General features: G+C 45.4%; 1 protein-coding gene across 1 annotated transcript in view; it reads right to left on the bottom strand.

Annotated features, from left to right (window-relative positions):
• The window catches only part of eif3e (eukaryotic translation initiation factor 3 subunit E), a 190,571-nt gene that overhangs the window by 53,791 nt on the left and 111,761 nt on the right, over window positions 1-25,019 (bottom strand). The gene's annotated exons all lie outside the window — the stretch shown is intronic.

The raw sequence follows: 25,019 nt of genomic DNA, 5'->3' as shown, positions 1-25,019 counted from the left end.
CTGTCCAACCCCTTAAGAATTTTGTAAGTTTCTATAAGATCCCCCCTCAATCTTCTAAATTCTAGCGAGTACAAGCCGAGTCTATCCAGTCTTTCTTCATATGAAAGTCCTGACACCCCAGGAATCAGTATGGTGAACCTTCTCTGTACTCCCTCTATGGCAAGAATGTCTTTCCTCAGATATGGACTTATGAATTCTGAATTCCACTATTCTCTTTTCTCCACCCATGTGGAGGACTTCACATTTTCCACATGTTTTCATCTGCCATGCCCTTCACAATTATCCTTCTATATCTCCACAGGGCATCTCATCATTCTCCTCACAGATTTCACAGCTATCTCGTTTTGTACCAGCATTAAATTTGAATCCCATCATTCAAATCATTGACGCAAATAGTGAACAGCAGAGTTTCAGTCCCAATCTTTAGGGAGAGTCTCTCAGCCTCTCAAATGAAAAACCATCTGTTTATTCCTAACCTGTTTTCTGACTGCTTATCGATTATCAATCTGGGTCAATATATTCCCACATTGTCATGTGATGATTTAAAAAAAAAAAAGATGTTTTACTGCAGGTCTTTTGAAATTCCAAAGTGACAATGTACATTGATTACCTTTTATTTTGCCTGCTAGCTGCTGCTCAGGATTTATCAAATTTTCTTTCCATAAGTTCATGCTGACTTTGCCAAACTTTATTTTTTCAAGTGCCCTCTTATCATTCCCTTAACAAGATATTCCAGCATTTCCCTAAAATGCCCGTCTACTAGATTTATTGTACCTTATTTTTCCTCGCCTTCTTTTCCTAAATATGGGGTTATCTTTGCCATCTTTCAATCTAAGAATTGCACTCGAGGCTGTGGAATGTTGGAAGTTGGCATTCACGATCTCCACAGCTGCCTCCTTAAAAGTCTAGGATGGTGGTCATTATGTTCTGGGTAGTTAAAGGGCTCTTGATCTCATGAATCAAGATACATTTATTTGTCACATGTGCCAGTTGGCACAGTGAAATGTGATCACCATACAGCCATACAATAAAATAAAGAACACAACACACAAAGTTAAGTCAGCAGAATACCCTTGCCTCTGTTAAAGGGTACAATCATTGAATGCAGGAAATTGGTAGTATTGACGACTCAGTAAGGAATGTAATACCAATACCAACATCTGTTGTAAATTTATAGGTGCTCACAGTCCCAGTATAGTGGCTACCCAACTGTACTCCTGATTTAGTGAATCAATAGACAATAGACAATAGGTGCAGGAGTAAGCCATTGGGCCCTTCTAGCCAGCACCGCCATTCAATGTGATCATGGCTGATCATCCCCGTTCCTGTCTTCTCCCCATATCCCCTCACTCCGCTATTTTTAAGAGCCCTATCTAGCTCTCTCTTGAAAGCATCCAGAGAACCTGCCTCCACTGCCTCCTGAGGCAGAGAATTCCACACTCACCACTCTCTGTGAGAAAAAGTGTTTCCTCGTCTCCGTTCTAAATGGCTTACTCCTTATTCTTAAACTGTAGCCCCTGGACTCCCCCAACATCGGGAACATGTTTCCTGCCTCTAGTGTGTCCAAGCCCTTAACAATCTCATGTTTCAATGAGATACCCTCTCATCCTTCTAAACTCCAGAGTGTACAAGCCCAGCTGCTCCATTCTCTCAGCATATGACAGTCCCGCCATCCCGGGAATTAACCTTGTAAACCTACGTTGCACTCCCTCAATAGCAAGAATGTCCTTCCTCAAATTAGGGGACCAAAACTGCACACAATACTCCAGGTGTGGTCTCACTAGGGCTCTGTACAACTGCAGAAGGACCTCTTTGCTCCTATATTCGATTCCTCTTGTTATGAAGGCCAACATGCCATTCGCTAACATGCCACTGCCTGCTGTGCCTGCATGCTTACTTTCATAGACTGATGTACAAGGACCCCCAGATCCCGTTGTACTTCCCCTTTTCCCAACTTGACGCCAGTTAGATAGTAATCTGCCTTCCTGTTTTTGCGACCAAAGTGGATAACCTCACATTTATCCGCATTAAACTTCATCTGCCATGCATCTGCCCACTCCCCCAACCTGTCCAAGTCACCCTGCATTCTCATAGCATCCTCCTCACAGTTCACACTGCCACCCAGCTTTGTGTCATCTGCAAATTTGCTAATGTTATTTGCTAATTCATCCAAATCATTGATGTATATTGTAAATAGCTGCGGTCCCAGCACCGAGCCTTGCGGTACCCCACTAGTCAATGCCTGCCATTCTGAAAGGGACCCGTTAATCCCTACTCTTTGTTTCCTGTCTGCCAACCACTTCTCTATCCATGTCAGCACTCTACACCCAATACCATGTGCCCTAATTTTGCCCACTAATCTCCTATGTGGGACCTTATCAAATGCTTTCTGAAAGTCCAGGTACACTACATCCACTGGCTCTCCCTTGTCCATAGGGAATCACCTATTTAACTAAGCTAGAATACAAAAAAAGATACCGAGTTACATTTTCAATTAATCAGGGTTAAAGTTCATCATAAATTAGTCAATAAAAAGATCGTAGAAGAACTTAGACAAGAAAAACATTTCATCTGATTAGAAATAAATGATCACATTAGTTACAGTGTGCAGAATAAGTGGCTTAATGGAGGGAGGCCAAAATACAATGCAATATGTAGGAAATAAATAACTGCCTATTGATTATAGCATAATATCATTATAGCACTAGATGATACCATAAAATGGGCTAATGTAGACTTTAATAATTCTATAAAGAATAAAACTAGTATTTATTTTTATGGTATTCCAATTAAAATATTGCATCAAAATATCAGCAGTCACCACACATGCATAGGTACAAAATGCATGTTACATATTTGCTGAACCAATTCACTCTTTGGTAGGTGATATGGTGGGTTATGATTTGCCAAAAGTCGTGGGTTGCTGCACAACAGATTTCCTTGGAAAAGCAAATCAGTCCTAGACATTTGACAATGGCATTTTAATTAGCTATGTGTTTGTTTAAGTATTGGTGCTCTGCCTCTCTCCAGCCATGAGTAAGGAACAAAATATTGTAGATGTTGGAATCTGGAAAAACAAACAATCTGCTAAAGGCGAGGAACACAAATATTTGATATCTCTGAAAGGTATTGCCACATTGATCAGTAAACAAATGCAAGGGCAGAGAGATGCCTTATCCTTAGCTTACTTCAGTAGGATCCAGCTGCTTTATAATATATTCCCCAGTATACCAATGCACCATATGCATCCCCACATCAGTAGGTGGTGCTGACCCTGACCTTCTAGCCACTTTAATGCCTCTCCGACTTTGACCTCAACCTTTGCCTCTTACACTGTTCCAATGAATCTCATCATAAGCTGAGGATCAGTCCTTCATCTCCCAACAGCGCTTTAAAGCCTCAGGATTCATGTACATTAGACATTTGATTGTTATTTCCTCTCCTCTAGTGATATTTCAGATTTAATTTGTTGTGTGCTATTTACAATCACCCAGACATACCTTCTTTTACTCTGAACCTTTACCAATCTCTGTCGGGCAGCATCATAAACATTGTCAGTCACTCTTTGCTCCTCACTATCCCATTCCAGACCTTGTCGTTTGTTCTCTTTGCCACTTCTTCGCCTTTTCTGCTGGTTAATTTTGTCCAATTTTTAACTTTTTGTCAGTTTTTCAAAAGATGATCGCCCAAATACAATTTGTATTTCCCTCTCCAGATGCTGCCTACCTAATCTGTCGAATATTCAAGCATTTTCCCTTTTTATTACAAATTTCCAGCATCTTCAGGATTTTACCTTTAGAGATTTATTTGACTAATAACATTATGTGGGTGTGGCGGCACCTAACTGCAGCGGCTCGACTACAGTCGTCTGTCTCTTTTTTTTATTTTTGTCTTGTATGTCTTGAGCCTAGTTTTTATTTATTTTTTTGCTGTGTATATGTGGGGGGGGGGGGGGGGGGGGGGAGAGGGGGATGTGGGGGAAACCGTTAATCTCTTTCCTGTACGGGGACCCGACTTTTTCCCTGTCGGGTCTCCGGTGTCATTGGGCCTAACATCGTGGAGCCGGCGGCGGCCTCTGGCCGGGACCAACCTAAGGGATTCAGTCGCGGAGCCTGCGGACCTGACATCTTCGGAGCGGGAAGAGCTGTGGTGGTGCACGGCTGCAACCCGACTTCAGAGCTTCGGAGGCTCCGGTTGCAGACCCGGTGGACTGTAACATCGGGAGCTCCAGGTCCCTGGTGGGAGCCACTTTCGAAGCTCCCGCAACGGCAACTTCTCCCGCTGGAATCGCGGGGTTTAAATGACATGGAGCCGGGGCCTAACATCGCCCGGCGTGGCTTAATGGCCACAGGACTTACCATCGCCCGCCGGGGGCTTTAACATCGGAGCCCCAGTTCGCCTCGACACTGCAGTTGGACTGCTGAACCGCGGGTGAAGAACAAAGGGAAGAGATAAGACTTTGCCTTCCATCACAGTGAGGAAGTGTTGGAGACTCACACTGATGGATGTCTATGTAAACTGTGTTAAGTGTGGGTTTTGGGTTTTTTTGTAATGTAAAAATTGTAGAAAATGCAATTTTGTTCAAACCAAGTTGTTTGAATGACAATAAAAGGCTTTCTATTCTATTCTATTCTATATTCTAACAATACTAAAAATATAGTGAAAAAGGGATAGATCTTCCACAGCTGATAAGGGAAAAAGGTATGCAGTAGTTGAATGGGCCTTTCTGGTCTTGACATAATTAAACATGTTATTTCACATTTGTTGTGTCTAATTTTTCATAAGTAATCTCCAAACTATCCATAAATTGATTTAAGCATGCTCATAATCCACTGGTTGATCAACGAGAATGTGAGTGAATAGCTGCCAACATTTAATATTGTGTGCAAAGGATACATTATGCTGTTTTATACAACAATCGGAAAGAGATGAATCACTAAAATGACCAAAGATTCAAAGGCTCCAACATATTTTAATAACTGAAGATAGATATTGGTCATCACAACCATTTATTTTTTGGCATCTACCTAAAAGTAACTTCACAGAAATATTATCCACACTAAATGACGAGAGGCTCTGATATTAATCAACCAAATTCCACAGGATACCACTGACCCCACATAAAGACACACTCGTGAATCAAGCTCCCAATTAGTGGCCATTTGCAGTATTGAACTTTAGAAATCTGCTTGCAACCACCACAAGGAATATGAGGAAAACCATGAACATACCTGATTCACAGCTCTCACTCATTTTTAGAATCATGAAAACATACTTATTTCTTGCTTTCATCTTTTGCCAGTGTAATAATTTGTTACTATCATAATTAAAATCAGCTGAATTCTACACTGCATTAGTGGAAAAGAATTGCCTACTTTATTTTGCTTACACTCCATTTTTATTTCATAACAACTGTACATTGATTATTGAGGCTTGGTTTCTGGGCACAAAGAAACCAGATTATCCACAATCGTGGCAACTATACTTAGCATGCAAATAGTAGTATATTACTGATTGCATAATCATTTATATTGGTTTCTTTCTCCTTAGTATGTGTAATTTGGGCATCACCATTGAAAGAATATGGAATGATAAAGGAAGAACAGAAGTATACTTCATCTTATGTGGCAGCAGTGAATCCTCATACATTTCCTCATATTATTTCCTGGCTGAAGTATGTTTGCGCAGGCAGAGTAACGCACTGAAACTAACAGAGTCATATTAGGGAATGACCTAATAAATTATCAGCTGATTGTCAATTAAATAATAGAACAGCACGATAACTGATAAAATTAATATATTATTGTCTGACCATCTAACACTCAAGGGTCAAAATCATGAGTGATTGATCATGATCCTGGATGCACTTGCATATGCCCAGAAAGTGTAACTAGCTTACAATGTTCAGCAGGTTATTTAAATTTGTGCTCCATTTCTGAAGATCTACACTCCTCTACTCAAGTGCCACAATTTCAATTCCAACCACCCACACAGGTGCCTTCCATCAGATTAATTTATCACCTGTGATGAATGTGGCGCGCTGTTCATTCACCAGACATTATTTAAAAATCCTCAAATTATCCAGTCTACTCTTCCCAAAGAGCTTCTTGAACTTTTCTTCAAAGAGGCTTTAAACTGAGAATAGATCATGAAGACCCTTTCAAGCATCTCAATATCTGTCACGGGGTAAGATCCACAAAACCTTTTTCAAACTACGAACTTTTAAAAAACTAATTGACCAAGTTAATTTAAAACAACAAAGTGCCATGCTTTCTTTTAAAGTGAACTGGCCTGCACTTTCTTCTCACGGAGACTTGTTTTTCAGAGATGGACCTTGGCTATAACTTCAGTTCTAAAACTTTAGAAAATAGCAATTAGGAGATTCATAACTAATAAGGACACCATAATTTATAAATGAAATCTAAAAATCACGATCCAACGTAAAATTCTGAGAATAGGGTCCAATCTTGTGGTGTTTTTGCCCCTGTCCAGAAAGATTAGATCAGCTGAAAATAGCATTTTGCAAGGGTTCACTTTGTGCATTAGCCACGTTATTTAAACATAATTAAAAGTCAAATACGCTTTCAAAATTTACTCCTGAACATCGTTTAGATAGACAATGAACAAGATATTGCAAGGAGCACAATTATCAATCCTATAACTATGCAGATTTATTATTCTACATGAAAAGACATTGAAGAGGAATATAGCAAGTTCTAAAACATGCAAGGAAAATGGGGTCACATCTCTTGCTGGTTAAATACAGGCATTTGAAGCTCGATTTTAAATTACTGCTTTGCATACGAAACATTTGATTCATTCTGGAAAACTCACTACCTGCAGTTAAGAATGATGAACAGTGTACTCTTCTGATTTTCAGTGCTTCATCATTGGCTCTCTGAAATTCCCTCCCTAAACCTCAATCCGTCTCTTACGCTCATCTTAACCTTTCTTAAAATTCACTAAGCTGTTGGTATTTATCATAATATCTCCATGTGCCAGTGTTAACTTTTATTTAAGATGGCTCCTTGGGACATTCTAAAACAATAATAAAAATACAATGTTTATTGATAAGAAAATGGTACAAGGAAACTGGCAATTTTAATATAGGCAGGCTAATGCTTGCTGATGCCAAAATACCACATGCATTCAAGTAATTAGAATAAAAAAATATTTGTTTGATATGTTTAAATCCTATTAACTTTGACCTTTAAAGTTTTATTAGAGGGATGCCAAACATCACCCTGCACTTCATAACTCATTACAGATAACTGACTGTTATCCAATAGGAACCAATGTATCATGCACTTAAAGGTATGTAAGGTCCCTTTGAAGTTCTTATCAAACAGTTTGTACAGTAATGCTTGAAACTCTGCTAGCCCATTCTGTAGAGTAAGCTTCCACAAAAACTAATGCAATTATAAGAATTTATCATATTTAATAATTAATATTCAACATCATTAGGAATAACTTCACTGTTCTTTGAAATGGTGCCATGGGATCTTTGAACATTCATCTAAATGGTCAGTATAGTCTTGGTTTAATGTCCCATCAAGGGTGCATCTTGAATGGTGCAGTATTTCAATTTTTTTTTAAATGGGGCACCAATCCTTCTAACTCATGAACGGTGATCATGTGGATTGAGCGGGAGGGCATTTGAAACTCAAAATAATAGGGAAGTACTGCACGTCCTGGAAAATATAAAATCACTAAATTTTAGAAGCACTCAGGTCAGTCTGCGTCAAAGGAAAGGTGGAGGTGCTAATATTTCAGGTCACTGAATGTGCATCTAAACTGTGAGACATCACTCATGAACTATTGAGTCACTTGAGCATCTGTAGTTATTGAAGTTACCTATAATACAACAAACAATCAAACCAAATTCTCTCAGAACAGCAGCAGAAATGGCAATAATTTGAGAAGTTCCGTCATATTGTCTCACAAAATTACAATAAGCATTTAAATAATTTTGGGAATATAGAAAACTGGCTGCTAATTGCATGATATAAAAGACCACATTGTGATATCCAGTGAAGGCATCAGGCACACCGTAAAAGCTCTCAGCAGATTGTAGTAGGCTAATTCCCAAACTAAAGGGCATACATATCTCCTGGATGACATTCCAGACCACTGTAGTAGGATAATAGTAATTTAATTGAAAACCCAATGTTGTTCTCAAATAAAAATGAAGCTTTAAAATCAATGTTAATTTTAATCAGTGTTAATTTTAAGACTGAAATTCAGTTTGCTCGTTTCAAGGCACATTAAGTTGAAAATATCACCTGATCAAATCATTACTCTTCTCAGTGCCAACCTTCCCCATCCCTGTATCCAAGATCCCTGCATATTATTCAGAGTAAAATAAGTGAACCATAACATTCACATTTTCATCACATGATACTGCTGCAAGCCAAAAGGGCAGCCTATGTGTATTAAATGGAGAAACATATTTAGCTGGGCATATTTTGCAAGGCAATAATAAAGTAACAAAATGTAGCTTCATTAAATTATGGCATAAAATGCACCATCTTGACATTTATTAGAACTATTCCACTGCTATTGAATACTAAACTGCTATGCACAAATGCCCCAGAACCAATTTAAGCTACAATTACTATTTTTTTTAAATAATTCAACTTGCAGCTTCTATAAACTGATAGTTCTTTGAATTTACTGATGAAATTCGAAGACAGTGTTATTTTGGGGGAGAAGAGTTTCACAGCTTTTTGAATATATTTAAAATAAAGCAGGCTGGTGGTGAGATCGCTACAAATTAACCTCACCTTCAATACCAATGAGCGAAAACAAAATGTTTCAGTAACAAGAACTGCAGCCCTTCCCAGTTCTCCACCACTTTGGTTAATCCTATTGCAATTGAAAGATATAACTCAAACTATTGCATGTTTTCAAGAGAGTTAGATTTAGCTCTTAGGGCTAAAGGAATCAAGGGATATAGGGGGAAAAGCAAGAACGGGGTACTAATTTTAGATGATCAGCCATGATCATTTGAATGGCGGTGCTGAATCGAAGGACCAAATGGCCTACTCCTGCACCTATGTTTCTATATACCTTTTTCACATTCCACATGCATGAAATAAACACTTTGGTAAAGTATCTAAAAGCAAGCATACAGTGCCCTCCTTAATGTTTGGGCAAAGACCCATCATTTATTTATTTGCCTCTGCACTTCACAATTTGAGATTTGTAATAGAAAAAAATCACATGCGGTTAAAGTGTACATTGTCAGATTTTTGTGAAGGCCATTTTTAAACATTTTGGTTTCACCATGTAGAAATTACAGCAGTGTTTATACATAGTCCCCCCCATTTCAGGGCACCATAATGTTTGTCACACAGCAATGTAATGCAAATGAAAGTAGTCATGTTTAGTATTTTATTGCATTTTGGCGGGTTGAGACGAGAGTCAATTTCCAAAATCAGTTTTATTAACAAAATGACTAAATCAAAGGAGTAACACAACACAGCCAATACAAATGTCAAACCACAACTGTGGTCGAGAGCGACTGAAGGGGCATCGCCTAGAAAGCGCGCAAACACAAACCCCTCCCCATAGTCACTCGACCGAAGTACCTGACCGCAGGGTTCAATTACTTGCGGACTTCCCCCCCCCCCCCAGAACCCGAGGCACGAAACCAAGCAGGGACCCAAATGAGACAACCGGAACGCGGGATTCACGAAAGCGGGGCAGGCATAACACGAAGGGCTGGCAAAAGAAGCCCGGGAGGACGCGAGGACCGCGAAAGTGGAATGGGCGTAACACGGGGGGGGGGGGGGCGGTGAAACAAAACCGGGAACGGGGGAAAACGTGCGCTCAGTACGGGCGAAACGGCCGGAGGATGACCTCTACGTTGCGGTGTAAAAACGACCACCGGGCTGTCCACATCCACGTGGGCGGGCTTAAGACGGCTGATGGAGACGAACTTCTCCCGGCCACCCACGTCTTACGTGAACGTGGCGACTCCGGCTCGCAGCACCCGGAAAGGCCCTTCATAGACCCGCTGCAACGGCGAGCGATGAGCGTCCCTGCGGCTGCAAATATAGGCACACTGTTGTGACACCGCGGGCACAAGCACCGCGGATGAACCATGCCTGGAAGTGGGGACAGCGGCCAACGTGCGCGCTCGTTCACACAAGCCGGCCAGCAATGCCAGGGCTGATGCGACTTGCCCGCGGGCGGCGGGCAAGAAATCCGCCATACATGCGCTCGGCTGAGGAAGCAGCCAAATCTCCTTTAGGCTTAGTGCGGATGCCAAGGAAGACCCAGGTAAGTTGGTCCACCCAGTCCCAACCCGTATGTTGAGCATTCAGTGCTGACTTGAGGTGTCGATGAAACCTTTTGACCAGCCCATTAGCTTGCGGATGGTAGGCGGTCGTGTGGTGCAACCGGGCGCCGTAGAGCTGTGCCAGGGCCGACCACAAGGAAGAGGAGAACTGGGCACCTCGGTCCGTGGAGATGTCGGAGGGCACTACGAACCTGGCGATCCAGTGGGCTGCCATAGCCCAGGCGCAGGCCACGGCGGAGGTATCCGAAAGTGGGATTGCCTCCGGCCACTGCGTAAATCGGTCCACGATGGTGAGCAGGTGCGTGGCGCCACGGGACTGTGGCAAGGGACCCACCAGGTCCACATGGACGTGCAGGAACCTTCCCTCGGGAACCGCGAACTCCTGCACTGGTGGCCATACGTGCCGCTGGATCTTGGAGGTCTGACACGGGATACAGGCGCGGGCCCAGGCAGCTTCTTGCTTGCGGAGCCCGTGGCAGACGAACTTAGCTGCCAAGACGGCAAGTGTCGCACGTATGGACGGGTGGGCCAGGCCATGAATAGCGTCGAAAACCCGTCATCTCAAACTAACGGGGATGTGAGGGCGGGCGTGCCCCGTGGAGACGTCGCACAGGACCACAGTACTGGCCGCACCGCAAGGCACTTCGGCGAGCCGAAGGCCAGTACTGGTGGTGCGGTGGGTTGACATACTGGTATACACCCGTTGCGCTGCTGCTAGCTCGCAGTAGTCAGCGCCGTGGTCGAGGGCCAAAACGGATGGAATGGCGGGGCGGAAGGCGTCGGCAACGACATTAAGTTTCCCGGCGACGTGTCGGACATCAGTTGTTAATTCTGAGACGTAGGGAAGGTGTTGCTGCTGCCGGGCGGACCACGGGTCAGCGATCTTAGCTAGAGCGAAAGTAAGGAGCTTGTGGTCCTTGAACGCGGTGAACGTGCGGCCCTCGAGGAAATACCTGAAATGCCTGATGGCCAGGTAGAGCACCGGAAGCTCGTGGTCGAAAGCGCTGTAGTTGCATTCAGGGGCCCGCAGCTGTCGGCTAAAGAACGCCACGGCTGCCAGCGGCCGTCAACGAGCTGCTCCAGAACCGCACCAACAGCGGCATCCGAGGTGTTGACGGTGAGCGCGGTGGGGGCGGACGCACGCGGGTGCAACAGCATGGTGGCGTCAGCCAAAGCCGCCTTAGCACCCTCGAATGCCGCGTCCGTCGCTGTGGCCGCCGGCACAAAACGGTGATAAAAATTCACCATGCCGACGAACTCCTGCAGCCCCTTCACGGTGAGCAGCCAGGGAAACTGGCGGATGGCCTCGACCTTCGCAGGGAGCGGGGCAGCGCCATGTGGGGTTACCCGGTGCCCCAAGAAGGAGATGGAACAAAGGCCAAACTGGCACTTCGCGGGGTTAATGACCAGGCCGTGTTCACGGAGGTGCTGAAACAAAAGACGGAGGTGGGTGACGTGCTCCGTGTGGCGTGACGTGGCAACGAGAATGTCATCCAAATAAATGAAAATGAAAGGCAGGCCCCGTCCGACCTGGTCCATGAGCCGCTGGAACGCAATCGCCTATACAGACGATCGGCCGAGGCATTTCCCTGAAACATGCAGGGTGGGCGGCAGCGTCGAGCCTCCGCGCCGTAGCAGAGGTGATAGTAACATCAACGGTGCCTACCGCGAGTCCTGGGTTGCTGCTGTGGTTCTTCGCTGGAAGACGTGGGCGGGCCCTCCTCGCGGAGCCGCCGAGGCGAAAGAAGCGTTTGTGAGAGCATGCGGTTAATGGCGCAGATATCTTGGTGCTTGGTCATCCAGAGCTTGTCAGTCCGTTCCGCGAGCTGCTGAGGATCGGAGAAATCTGCGCCGGCGAGCATTAGGCGGACATCGAACAACAGGCATGGGCTATGGTCGTCCATGAGTGTGAGCATCTTGGCCATGAGGACGGACGGCCTGCGATCCCCCAAACCGTCCATGTGCAGGATGCGGGCAGCACAGTCCCGGCGGTGAGCCCTAAGGTGTGTAACAGAAGGGCCTTGATGCCGTCGTATTTGGTGATCGCGGGCGGATTCCTCAGATATGGCAGCAGACGGGAGGCGGACTCTTGCGGCAGGGCTCCCACCACATGGAAATATTTTCTTTTGTCCGCGACGATGCGGCGCTGATGAAACTGTGCCTCAACGAGTGCGAACCACACTTGCGGCTGATCGGGCCAAAACACAGGCAGTTTGAGGCTGACGCCGTTCTGATGGGCGTTGGCAGCGGCGGCAGGAACGTAATTATCTTGCATTCTGTCGTCCAATTATCAATTGGGTGCGTCGGGGTCACCAATATGACGGGTTGAGACGAGAGTAGATTTCCAAAATCAGTTATATTAACAAAATGACGAAATCAACGGAGTAACACAACACAGCCAGTACAAAGGTCAAACCACAACGGTGGTCGAGAACGACTGAAGGGGTATCGCCCAGAAAGCCGGCAAACACAAACCCCTCCCCATAGTCACGCGACCGAAGCACCTGACCGCAGGGTTTGATTACTTGCGGGCACCAGTAGGTGCCGCTACAGCATATCCTTTGCATGCAATGACTGCTTTAAGTCTACAATTCATGGACATCACTAGTTGCTGGGTGTCTTCTCTGGAGATGCTCTGCCAGACCTGTATTACAGCCATCTTTAGCTTATGCTTATTTTGGGGCTAGTCCCCTTCAGTTTTCTCTTCAGCATATAAAGGGAATACTCAATTGGGTTAAGATCGGGTGATTGACTTGGCCACTCAAGAATTGACCATTTTTTAGCTTTGAAAAACACCTTTGTTCCTTTAGCACTATGTTTGGGATCATTATTTTTCTGTAGAATGAACCGCTGGCCAATGAGTTTTGAGGCATTTGTTTGAACTTGAGCAGATAGGATGTGCCTATACACTTCAGAATTCATTATGCTATTACAATCAGCAGTTGTATCATCAATGAAGATAAGTGAGCCAGTACCATCAGCAGCCATACATGCCCAGGCCATAACACCCTCACCAATGTGTTTCACAGATGAGGTGGTATGCTTTGGATCTTGGACAGTTACTTCTCTCCTCCATACTTTGCTCTTGACATCATTCTGATATGTTAATCTCCATCTCATCTGTCCACAAGACCTTTTTTCCAGAACTGTAGTTGCTCTTTTAAGTACTTCTTGGCAAACTGTAACCTGGCCATCCTATTTTTACAGCTAACCAGTGGTTTGCATCAAAAACAGTGCCTCTGTATTTCTGTTCATGAATTCTTCTGGGGACAGTGGTCATTGACAAATCCACACCTGACTCCTGAAGCGTGTTTCTGATCTGTCGGACAGGTGTTTGGGGAATGTTCTTCATTATAGAGAGAATTCTTCTGTCATCAGCTGTGGAGGTCTTCTTTAGCCTGTCAGCCCATTTGCAATTAGTAAGCTCACCAATGCTCTCTTTCTTCTTAATGATGTTCCAAACAGTTGATCTTGGTAAGCCTAAGGTTTGGCCACTATCTCTAACAGTTTTGGTCGTTTCTCAGTCTCATAATGGCTTTCACTGGCATAACTTTGGTCCTCATGTTGATAAACAACAATAAAAGTTTCCAAAGGTGAAGGAAAGACTGGAGGAAAGACTAGGTGCTGAGAGCTCTCTTATACCTGTATTAAGGAGGTGATTAAACACACCTGAGCAATTACAAACACCTGTGAAGCCATGTGTCCCAAACATTATAGTGCCCTGAAATGGGGGGACTATGTATAAATACAGCTGTGATTTCTACATGGTGAAACCAAAATGTATAAAAATATCCTTTAATAAAATCTGACAATGTGTACTTTAACCATATGTGATTTTTTTCTATTACAAATCTCAAACTGTGGAGTACAAAGGCAAATAAATAAATGATGGGTCTTTGTCCCAAACATTATAGAGGGCACTGTAGTTCCTTGAAATTGGCATCACTTGGGTGGTCAAGAAGGCTTTCTATACATTGGCCATCATCAGTTATGGTATTGGGTATAGCAGTTGGGATGTTATTTTACAAAATGTTGGGACTGCATTTGGAGTATTGTGTTCAGTTTTTTTCACTCTGCCACAGGAAGGATGGTGTTAAGCTGAAAAGCGTGCAGTGAAGGTTTGCGAAGATGTTGCCAGGACATCGAGGGCCTGCGTTATATGGAGGGGCTTGGCAGGCTAGGACTTTATTCCTTGGCGTGCAGGAGGATGTGGGGTGATCTTACAGAGGTGTTTAAGGTAATGAGGGGAACAAACAAAGTGAATGCTCAGAATCTTTTACCTAGAATCAGGGAATCACGAATGAGAGGATATAGGTTAAAGTTGAGAGGAGAAAGATTTAATAGGAACCCGAGTTGCAACTTTTTCATACAGAGGGTGGTGGGTATATGGAACGAGCTGCCAAAGGAGGTAGTTGAGGCAGGTACTATAACATAATTGAAAAGACATTTGGACAGGTACATGCCAAGAGGAACTAGTGTAGATGGGACTTCTTGGTTGGCATGGGCAAATTGGGCCACAGGGCCAGTTTCTGTGCTGTATGACTCCAGGACCCTGAAGACACATCTATTCCAAGTCTACTTGGATTTCTAAGCAGCTTAAATTTTCATATCATTGAATCCTAAATAATTACTTCACCAGCCTCTGCACCCAACACATAATTATTTGATATTTCCACCAGCTTCAACAATAACTTGCCGCCAATCATATCTTCCGTCCACATCTTTTTCAGTTTTCCATTAAGCAACTCTCACTACAATTTCCTGGTTCACTAATCCCTCCCTAGCCATCCCACTTCCCAGCTGCTGATCACCTGTTTTTTTTCCCTTTCTCCTTCCTCACCCACTCCACCTGTCCCTCACCCATCTATTCCTCTCAATGGTCCCCCTCTCCCACTGTTCCCATTTACCCACAGAATTTTTTTTGCTGTATGCTGCTCTTTGTGGCTGTGGCTGCGGAGCGTTCAGTCGCAGGCGGAGCTGGATTTAAACACCGCGGAGCCTGGGATTCGAGATCACCAGAGTCGGAGCTCCAACCAGCGCGGTCTGAAGACTTCGGGTGCCGCGGTCTCCGGGGAGGAAGCGGCCGCTCCAGACATTTCCAAGCCGCCGAGGAGTGTTCACCCGATGCCGGCATTCCAGCTTTCTGGCAAGAGGGCCTGAAAACATCGGACTGGCTGCGGAGGCCACAAATAGGCCCCGACCTCGGGTGATCACAGAGGGAGAGGACTGAACTTTCTGATGCCTTTCCCCACAGTGGAAATTTTTTATTCTGTTGTGGGGGGACGTTTGTGTTGAATTATACAATATGTTGTGTCATTTTTCTTAATTTTAATTTTTCTATGGATGTACGGAAGCTTAATTATTTTTTTTTCTATGTTAAGCACTTTGGCCTCAACACGAGTTGATTTAAACGTGCTATATAAATAAATTTACTTTACTTTACTTTGTTGCCTCCACTTATCATCTCCTTGCTAAATGTCCCTATATCCACCATTTACTTCCCCACTTGACTCCGTCTGCCAATCAGCCACTCTTCAGCTGGATCCACCTATTGCTCGCCAGTCCTAGCCTCAGCCCTCACCCTCACCCCTTTATACTGGTGATCTTTTCTCTACTCTTTCAGGCCAGGCATAGAGTTCTGAACAGAAACATCAACTGTCTATTTCTTTCCACATACATGGCTCCTCCCACTGAATTCCTATTTGTTTCTGAAATAGAACTATTGTGAAACATTGATCAGAATCATCATTGCTTATAATAGATTTAAAACCAACTTCACTGCAATGCCCACGTGACTATGAATCCTGAAATCTGTGAACCTGACAGCCTAATAGGAATATATTCACGTAACCTATAGTATACACAAAACTTACCCTTATCGTGTGCTCAGTGGCAATTTAGGGTGGGTTACATAACGTAGCATTGGAAGTGGCCCTCACTCCCCAACGGTAGAAAGACTCTCTTCTTTAAAGAGAATTCCAACGTTTCAAGATTCAGGTGCAAGCCTTCAGTATTTAGTTCGGACTATTAGTTCAAAATGCTCGAACCGCACCCAATTATTTTCTCCTAGTAATCAAGGCAGTTTCACGATCATTGTGATATTCCTTTAACTAGATAGATATAGCCTTTATTGTCATTCAGACCGAAGTCTGAACGAAATTTCAGCAGTCATACATAATGCAATAAAAACAACAATAAACACATATTAACATCCACCACAGTGAGTCCACCCCACATCTCCTCACTGTGATGGAGGCAAAAGTCTTAGGTCTGCAGTCTGCACTATTCATTAGGAGTGCAAACCCACTGTCTATTTAATCGCACACAGGTTTGATGAGTATAAAGCAGTGGTTTATAAATGCACCGAAATATCACCCTTAAAAAATATTGTTACATTAGGTAACAAGAACATTAAAAGTTTTCATACCAAATGAATCCTAATGGATTTAATCCAATTTACTCCTCAGTTTAATTGTTTGGGCAGTGTTATCTTCTACACCCTTATTCAAGAATATTAGTTGAAATACCATGAACAAGGAATCACGCAACAAAATCCCTCTGCACGTACTGTGGATAACAATCCTGATTAAGTGAAATATCTTGGTCTGCGTCCCATATGTGCCGTGGGTTTGCCAAGGCCCTGACAGATTTCTGCTAGGAGGGCAATTCTTGGCTCTGAATAGAGTCTCCAGCTCACCACAAATCCAGCTAGTCCTCCTCCTGATGAATTTATAAATGAAGGCTTCTTAATACAACAGTACTGTATGCGATATTTCCACTAATCTGTTCATCCAGCTTCAGATTTATTGGAAAGATATAAAAACTATTTTGCTGAATCTTATACTGGGTCAAAGGAAGGCTGTCAGCATTGGAAGCAAAATACACTTTCCATTTCGATAAAATTCTGCCAGGAAGTATTCTCAGGTCACAGTTTCCTTTTCTTGAAGCCCACGATAAACTAAGTGTCTACTCAAACTATTCCGCTCCATCGAGAAATCAGTGTTAATCATTTTTGTGCTTCTTGCACCCATGCTTACGATCAGAGTTATCTACATTATCTTCACATAATGTAGGTATGAAAATTCTGTATCAAAATTCTGACATCTGAAATGAAGACCTTTGTAAAATGTTTTTCCTTCTTGTCAAAATTCAACTATGCCTCTGGTTTGCAAACAACGCTAACATGGAATGCTCTGGAAGATTTTGACTTGGATCGGGAAGTTCATCACAACATATGCTGGCTCATAATGGCAATGTTCTCATACAAACAGTAAAAAAAAGTGCTGAATGATCTCAAATTGATTATATCGAAAATGATCCCATCTAGATCAGTCAGGGATAGACAAGTTTTTGGAAGTCCACATCTGAAAAAGCCTCAGGCTAAATTTACAAGATGCATAAAACTATCATCAATATACATCGTTAGCATTAAAACATAACCCTCACTGATCCCGTCTGTTCTTAGAGGGATATGGGTCAAATGTGGGCAAAAGGGATTAGCCTCACGAGACAGATATTTTGGTCAGCGTGAATGAGTCGGGACGAAATTGTTTCAGAAAACATTCATATCCAGGGTCAAAATTCACTACATTTGAGCACTGTTCCCCCTCTTGACCTAATTTTATCAACAGAGTAAGAATCAGTCTGAAAATCAAAATAGAATATCATGATTAAATCTAGAAAATGTCAGATTTCTTGATTCTGTCAATTGTTGTCGGCACAATGGCGCAGTGGTAGAGCTGCTGCCTTACAGCACAGGTGACCTGGATTTGATTCTGACTAAGGTTGCTGTCTGGGTTTTCTCCTAGTGGCTCCATTTTCCTCCCAAATTCCAAAGACATGCAGATTTGTAGGTTAATTTGCTTCTGTAAATAGTCCCTTGTGTGTGGGATAGAAATAGTATATGGGTGATTGCTGATTGGTACGGACTCAGTGGGCTGAAGGCCTGGTTCCATGCAGTACCTCTGAACTAAACCACCTCTTTTGAGCTTAATGCTGTGACACCAGCATAAACAGAAAACACAGCAGTTTGCAATGAATTAGTATTGCTAATTACATATTGTGGCGGTTCCTGGGGAGTAGGCCATTCCCTGGTTCATCCCCCTCGGCACTAGATGGACAGGACCGGGGGCAGCTTCCAGTTACGAAGATATGAGCAGGGATTTTTGCCGCGAGACCAATCTTCAGTCTCTCACTGAAGCGGAGAGTAGTGTGCTGTGCTCATTAAAGCCTCAACAGAATTTGCCTGGCTTCTCGCCGTCATTCTCTCACGTACCCGCTATATTGGTGACCCTCGACATTTCGTCGCAAGTCGCGATGGACCAGAATGTTCTGCAGGACGCACAATCCGGTCAACCGCCCTTGGACCCTGCCAGTCAACCGTCCTTGGGCCCAGTGGCTAATAAGTATGAGGCCCTTAAGGCCCTACTCTTACATAAATTTGACCTCAGCGAGGCCGAGCGGGCGACCCAAATCTTGCGGATGACTGACCTGGGTGACCACTGGCCGTCAGCCCTGCTGGGCGATATGCTGGCTCTTATGGGCAGCCAGGAGCCCGGTTTTCTTTTTAATCATGCCTACCTGCAGCAGTCCCCGTTGGACATCCGTCTGCAGCTTACCAGCGACCCTTTCACCGACATGCAGTCGGTGGGCGAGCGCGCTGATCAACTTTGGATGGCCTGTCAGCAGGCCCTGGATGTGCCGGAGATCCTCCCGACTGCGCCAGGCAGCTCACAGCAGGTCGGTGCTCCGCCGCGCCTAAACGCACTACGTGGCGGGATCCGGCCGCCATTGCGCGCCCAGCGTGGCCTGCCGTCAATTCCTTTGGACGCTACCAGAGGTCTCTGGTGGTCGGATCAGCCTGCACCTCCACCTGTTTCTTCATATGCCAGCAGGGGGAGCTGGTGCTACTATCACCGCTGCTGGAGGGCTGCAGCTCGTCAGTGTCGGCAGACCTATACGTTCCCGGGAAATGCATGGGACGGCCGTCAGTGATTGCTTCGGCGGCCGGCCAGATTCATCGTGTGTTTGCGTGGGATCGCCGCACTGGGGCTCGTTTCCTCGTCGACACCGCAGAGATAAGTGTGCTTCCCCCTTCTAATGGCGATGTCTGCGCCGATAAACGCGGCCTCCTCCTCACCGCGGCAAATGGGAGCCCAATCCGCTCATATGGGGTGCGCACGCTCTCCCTCAACTTCGGGGAGGGCCTCTTTTCATTGCTGACATTTCCCAGCCTTTGCTGGGCGCGGATTCCCTGCACCCAGCAAATGTTAAGTGGCAGCGTCTGGTGCACTCTGTAACATTGGAGCCTGTTTCCCTCTGCGTGGGCGACCCGGTCCTGCTGCCTGATGGGCCCCTGTCGTCCGTGGATGCTACATTCTCGCGTCTACTGGCCGACTTCCCTGAAATCCTCGACCAGCAGTTCCGCTCCTTCGCCCGAAAACACGAGGTGGAGCATCGCATTCTGACTACTGGCCCACCCCTGCACGGCGTCTTCCACCGGACAAACTCCGTTTAGCTCGGGAGGAGTTCCGCCTTATGGAGTCGCTGGGTATCGTGCGCCACTCAAACAGCCCGTGGGCGTCCTCGCTCCATAAGGCCCCCAAGGCGGACGGTGGCTGGCGCCCTTGCGGAGACTATCGTCATCTTAATGATGCTACCATCGCTGACAGGTACCCGGACCCCACATTCAGGATTTCAATGCGCACCTGGCCGGGGCTGCGGTGTTCTCCGAGGTCGACCTGGTGCGTGGCTACAATCAAATTCCCGTCCACCCGGGCACCCAAGGGCGGATGCACCAATCGGGCTGACGGTCGACGCTTCCGATGTAGCTGTTGGAGCGGCTAGAGTAGCTGATCGACGGGCGTTGGCAGCCTCTGGCCTTCTTCAGCAGGCACCGCATCGGTGCACAGCGGCACTACAGTGCCTTTGACCGCGAGCTCCTCGCCCTTTACCTCAGCGAGTGCCACTTCCGTTACTTTTTGGACATTTACCGCTTACACGGACCACAAGCCCCTCACCTTTGTGTTCACCAAGGTTTCCGACCCGTGGTCCGCTCGCCAGCAGCGGCAGTTGGCATTCGTCTCTCAATACCTACCTCCATTCGTTTCATCGAGGGCAAAGAGAACAGAGTAGCCGACGCCTTGTCTCGTCCCGCGGTCAACGCCGTTTTGCAGGTGTCCGATGGCATTGACTACTCAGCCCTGGCTGCTGCCCAGCTGACGGATGATGGGATGTCTGCCTATCGTACAGCAGTTTCGGGCCTGCGGTTGGAGGATGTTCCATGTGGCCCCGGGGGTGCAAGGCTGCTGTGCGACATTTCGACTGGTCAGCCGCGGCCCATCGTCCCCGTCGTCTGGCGGCACAGAGTGTTCGAGGTGCTCCACAGGCTGGCCCACCCTTCCGTTCGGGTGACGACGGCCCTCGTGACTTCCCATTTCATGTGGCATTGGTTGCGCAAAGATTGGTTATTGTGCGTGCACCTGCATCCCGTGCTAAACTGCCAAGGTACAGCGGCATGTGCGGGCCGAGTCCCTCGCTAGCGGTTTGACCATATCCACGTGGACATCGTGGGGCCGCTGCCACCTTCTCGGGGCTTCACCCACCTCCTGACCATGGTTGACCATTTCACGCGGTGGCCGGAAGCGGTTCCATTGGCAGACACCTCTGCGGCCACCTGTGCCCGTGCTTTGGCGGCCCACTGGATTGGCCGATTTGGAGTGCCGCTGGAAATTACGTCCGACATTGCCCAGTTCACATCTGAACTGTGGTCGGCCATGGCTCGCCTTCTTGGGGTTAACCTGCACCGCACTACGGCGTATCATCCACAGGCGAGCGGCCTGGATGAGCGTTTCCACCGCCAGCTCAAGGCTGCCCTGAAGGCTCGGCTCATGGACCGGGACTGGGTCGACGCATTGCCGTGGGTTTTGCTGGGTGTCCGCACCACGCCAAAGAAGACTTGGCCACCTCCTCAGCTGAGTTGGTGTATGGGGGCACGCTGACAGTGCCCGGTGAGTTTATCCCATCAGCACAGGGCCAGGCGGAGCAGCCATCAGCCGCCCTGCAACGGCTTCGGCAAACGGTGGGCAAGCTGGCACCAGTGCCGACATCTCGCCAAGGTTCGTTCCGCTCTCCAGGACTGCCCGTTTGTTTTCCAGCGTCGGGACACACACCGGACGCCCCTTCAGCGGCCATACGAAAGACCATTCAAGGTCCTCGAGTATGGCCCCTTCACTTTCGTTTTGGACATGGGGGGTCGTCGTGAGACGGTCTCCGTTGCGCGGCTGAAGTCGGAACACATAGACATCAGCCAGCCGGTGCTACTTGCGCGGCCTCGCCCTCGGGGTCACCCTCCGTTCCGGCCCTTGCCCCAAGCGCCCGCACCACCATCTTCGCCTGGCAGTGTGTCTCCGTTTCCTGTGCTACAATGTAATATTGTGAAAGCCATTTATGTTACAGAAATTTGGTAACACGCAACGTATGGAACATTGTCACTTTCATTGGTTAGGAGTTACGTTGTTCACAGTTTATATGGCTGGAATTACAGACCGAACTTTGATTGTTTGAATGCCTTTAAAATATTTGAAGTGCCGATGAATGAAGCAGGCTTGGTCACTTCTGTTTCACTTACTTTAAGCTCTTTTTGGAAAACAAAATGCTCTCAACAATGTGCAATTGAGCACTCGGAACAAATAAAAGTAATAAAGCTCAAATTCAAAATTACTGGCAATATAATAGTTTTGTGGTAGGTACACAAAATTGCTGGAGGAACTCAGCGGGTGCAGCAGCATCTATGGAGCGAAGGAAATAGGCGACGTTTCGGGCCGAAACCCTTCTTCAGACTGAGGAAGTTTTGTGGTGTCAGCATTCGGTCAGCAGCAAGTCATGCTCGCAACATATGGTTGTAGTACTTAGCGAAATACGAACTGGCCTGCTGTTTGCCAAGCTGATTAGCATTAAGCATTGAGCCCAAGCAAATTATATGTCATAATAGCACCTGAACCTGGGGTAGCTGATGGAGGTCCACCACTAATACCACAATATTAAGGCACATAATCATATGCAGTTATATCAATAATGTTTGTTCCATTGTATATATGCAGCCCAACTTAAATGTAATTTGTCAGCATTAACAATATTTTTAAAAGTAGCAATTCCAAGGCAGGTTTAGTAGCCTTTAATGAAGCTGAAGGTGGATCAATAGCACAGTGGAATGTTGGGAGTAAAATGATAGTAAAGGAAGAGATAGCACATTGGGGTGGGGAGCACTGCACATACAAATTGACAGTGAAACAGAATGGAAGTGGGAGGAGCAATGAGCATCTTGTTGCAGCTGGCTGTGAAAATGAAGTGGGTGTGAATCCAGATGCTGTGATATGTATGGGAACCAGCAATATAGCCAGGAATGAGATTCTGCCAAGAGAGTTCAGGGAACCAGGGTCCAAGCTAAAACTCAGAATCTTCTGAGAATTAATCTTTGGATTGACTGCCATATTGTTAAACACACAATGTTAAATATGTGGCTGAAAGGATTGTGTGTGAAACATTCGGTTAGCTTCATGGAACAGTGACACTAAATCTGGAGAGAAAATGCTATACTGCGAGGAACGGCTCAACTTAAACTGGGTTTGGATCAGTATCCTGACATATCATATAACTAGGGCAGTAAACAAGACAAAAATATTAAGTTGGGCTTGGGTTAGGGTTAGTATGAAAGTAGAAAAAAATAAAGTCAAGGAACTATGATGAAATAAGAGAATGCTTGAATGATTGTCCAAAGTCTGCTAATGAAATGAACTTTCAAGGCTGAGTGCAGCAAGAGGCAGAGGATCCAAAGGTAAAGATGCATTAGAGCCCAATGTCTCCTCTGGAGAAAAATACAAACTAGGAAACCTTGCTGTAGTTTATATCGATTAAATCTACTGCCCTGAAACCATCTTGGTCTTTTCTTCAAAAAAATCAAATTTGTGAGACATGATTTTTCACATTTGCAAACTATCCCTAATCGACATTATCTTTCTAAATGCGTGTATATCTTACCCATCAGAGCGCCTTCCAGGATCTTACCCACCATAGATATTTTTCACTGGTTCTCGGATTTTCCTGCCATCTATATAATTAAAAGTCTCATCTTGACCACTTCCTGTCTGCACTATATATTGATTTTAGAAAAAACGCTACCATATATCGCTATGACTTTTGGCCGTCTTACTCACAGTGCTCCTCCACTGAGGCAGCCCTGGTCGATGGAAAATAAAAAAGTTATGTGTTTAAAAAATCTTGAGATCAGCTGATTGGTCCTCTCGCCTGTCAATCACCACGCACCTTCCGGAGGAGGGGCAGGACTATAAAACCCCAGATGCCTGGACGTGAGTCAGTCACTCTGGAAGAACGTGAGGGAGAGTCCACAACTGTGATTCTAAGCTGTGAATCAACTAAACTGTGAGTCTGCAATGTACTTGCAATAAATGATTTGTTAGCCCTTAATGACAATGCAATGAGTTGTTTGGCAATTTGGTGGCCTACACACTGCTTGAAATGCTATGAAATTGAATTGGTGGCCTGCACTCTGCTTGAGATGCTATGAAATTGGATTTGGTGGCCTGCACTCTGCTTGAATTGCTATGAAATTGAATTTGGTGGCCTTCACACTGCATGAAATGCTATGAAATCAAATTTGGTGGCCTGCACTCTGCTTGAAATGCTATGAAATTGAATTTGGTGGCCTGCACTCTGCTTGAAATGCTATGAAATTGAATTGGTGGCCTGTTCTCTGCCTGAAATGCTATGAAATTGAATTTGGTGGCCTGTTCTCTGCCTGAAATGCTATGAAATTGAATTTGGTGGCCTGCACAATGCTTGAAATGCTATGAAACTGAATTTGGTGGCCTGCACTCTGCCTGAAATGCTATGAAATTGAATTTGGTGGCCTGCACTCTGCTTGAAATGGAATTTCAAGGAATAGCCATGAGTGAGAACTGCCAGTCCACCAGCCATGAGTGACTGATCTGCCAGCCCACCAGCCCTGAGTGACTGAGCTGTCAGCCTACCAGACCTGAGTAACTGAGCTGCCAGCCCACCAGGCCTGAGTGACTGAGCTGCCAGCCCAAGAATCCATTCGGCCCACAATGTCCATTCTAGTCCTCTGGAAACCAGTCCCTGCGGCCCACAACACCCATACTAGTGCTCCAGAAAGTCCCCCCTCCCCCGGGAGAAATCAGAATTCTAGGACAATTACCTTATTATTAATAGCAGGGAGAATGTTAGGATCTTGCATTGGGGTATGGTGCAATGGCTATGTGCTCCTAGCATAGCTTTGTAATATAATATTCACACATTAAATATAGCAGCATTTTTTTCCTATGGTGCTTTATGAGAAACCATGATAACCTTACCGTTCAATACAATTTATAAAAGAACAGAAGGAACTTCATTATACACAATGAGCCCAAATAGCTCACTCGCCATAGTGTCCTGCTGAGTACCACGCATACTGGCAACATTTGGATGGTGCAGTGAAGCTGTTGGGAACACATTCTGAACAAAGGCCTGGTTTTAAATGCATGTTCTGCCACTCAATTCGATTCCATGCTACCACAACCAAAATTTCAGAAGAATGAAGTAAAGGAATGTTGGAGGTGTGTTAATGCATTTCCTAAATGTTAACAATCCCAAAAGCACTCTTGCAAACCAGTGAGCACACTCATTTACTTGACAC

Source organism: Amblyraja radiata, chromosome 4 (genome assembly GCF_010909765.2).
Source record: "Amblyraja radiata isolate CabotCenter1 chromosome 4, sAmbRad1.1.pri, whole genome shotgun sequence".
Taxonomy (NCBI): Eukaryota; Metazoa; Chordata; class Chondrichthyes; order Rajiformes; family Rajidae; genus Amblyraja; species Amblyraja radiata.
This window is presented reverse-complemented; position numbering and strand designations above follow the sequence as displayed.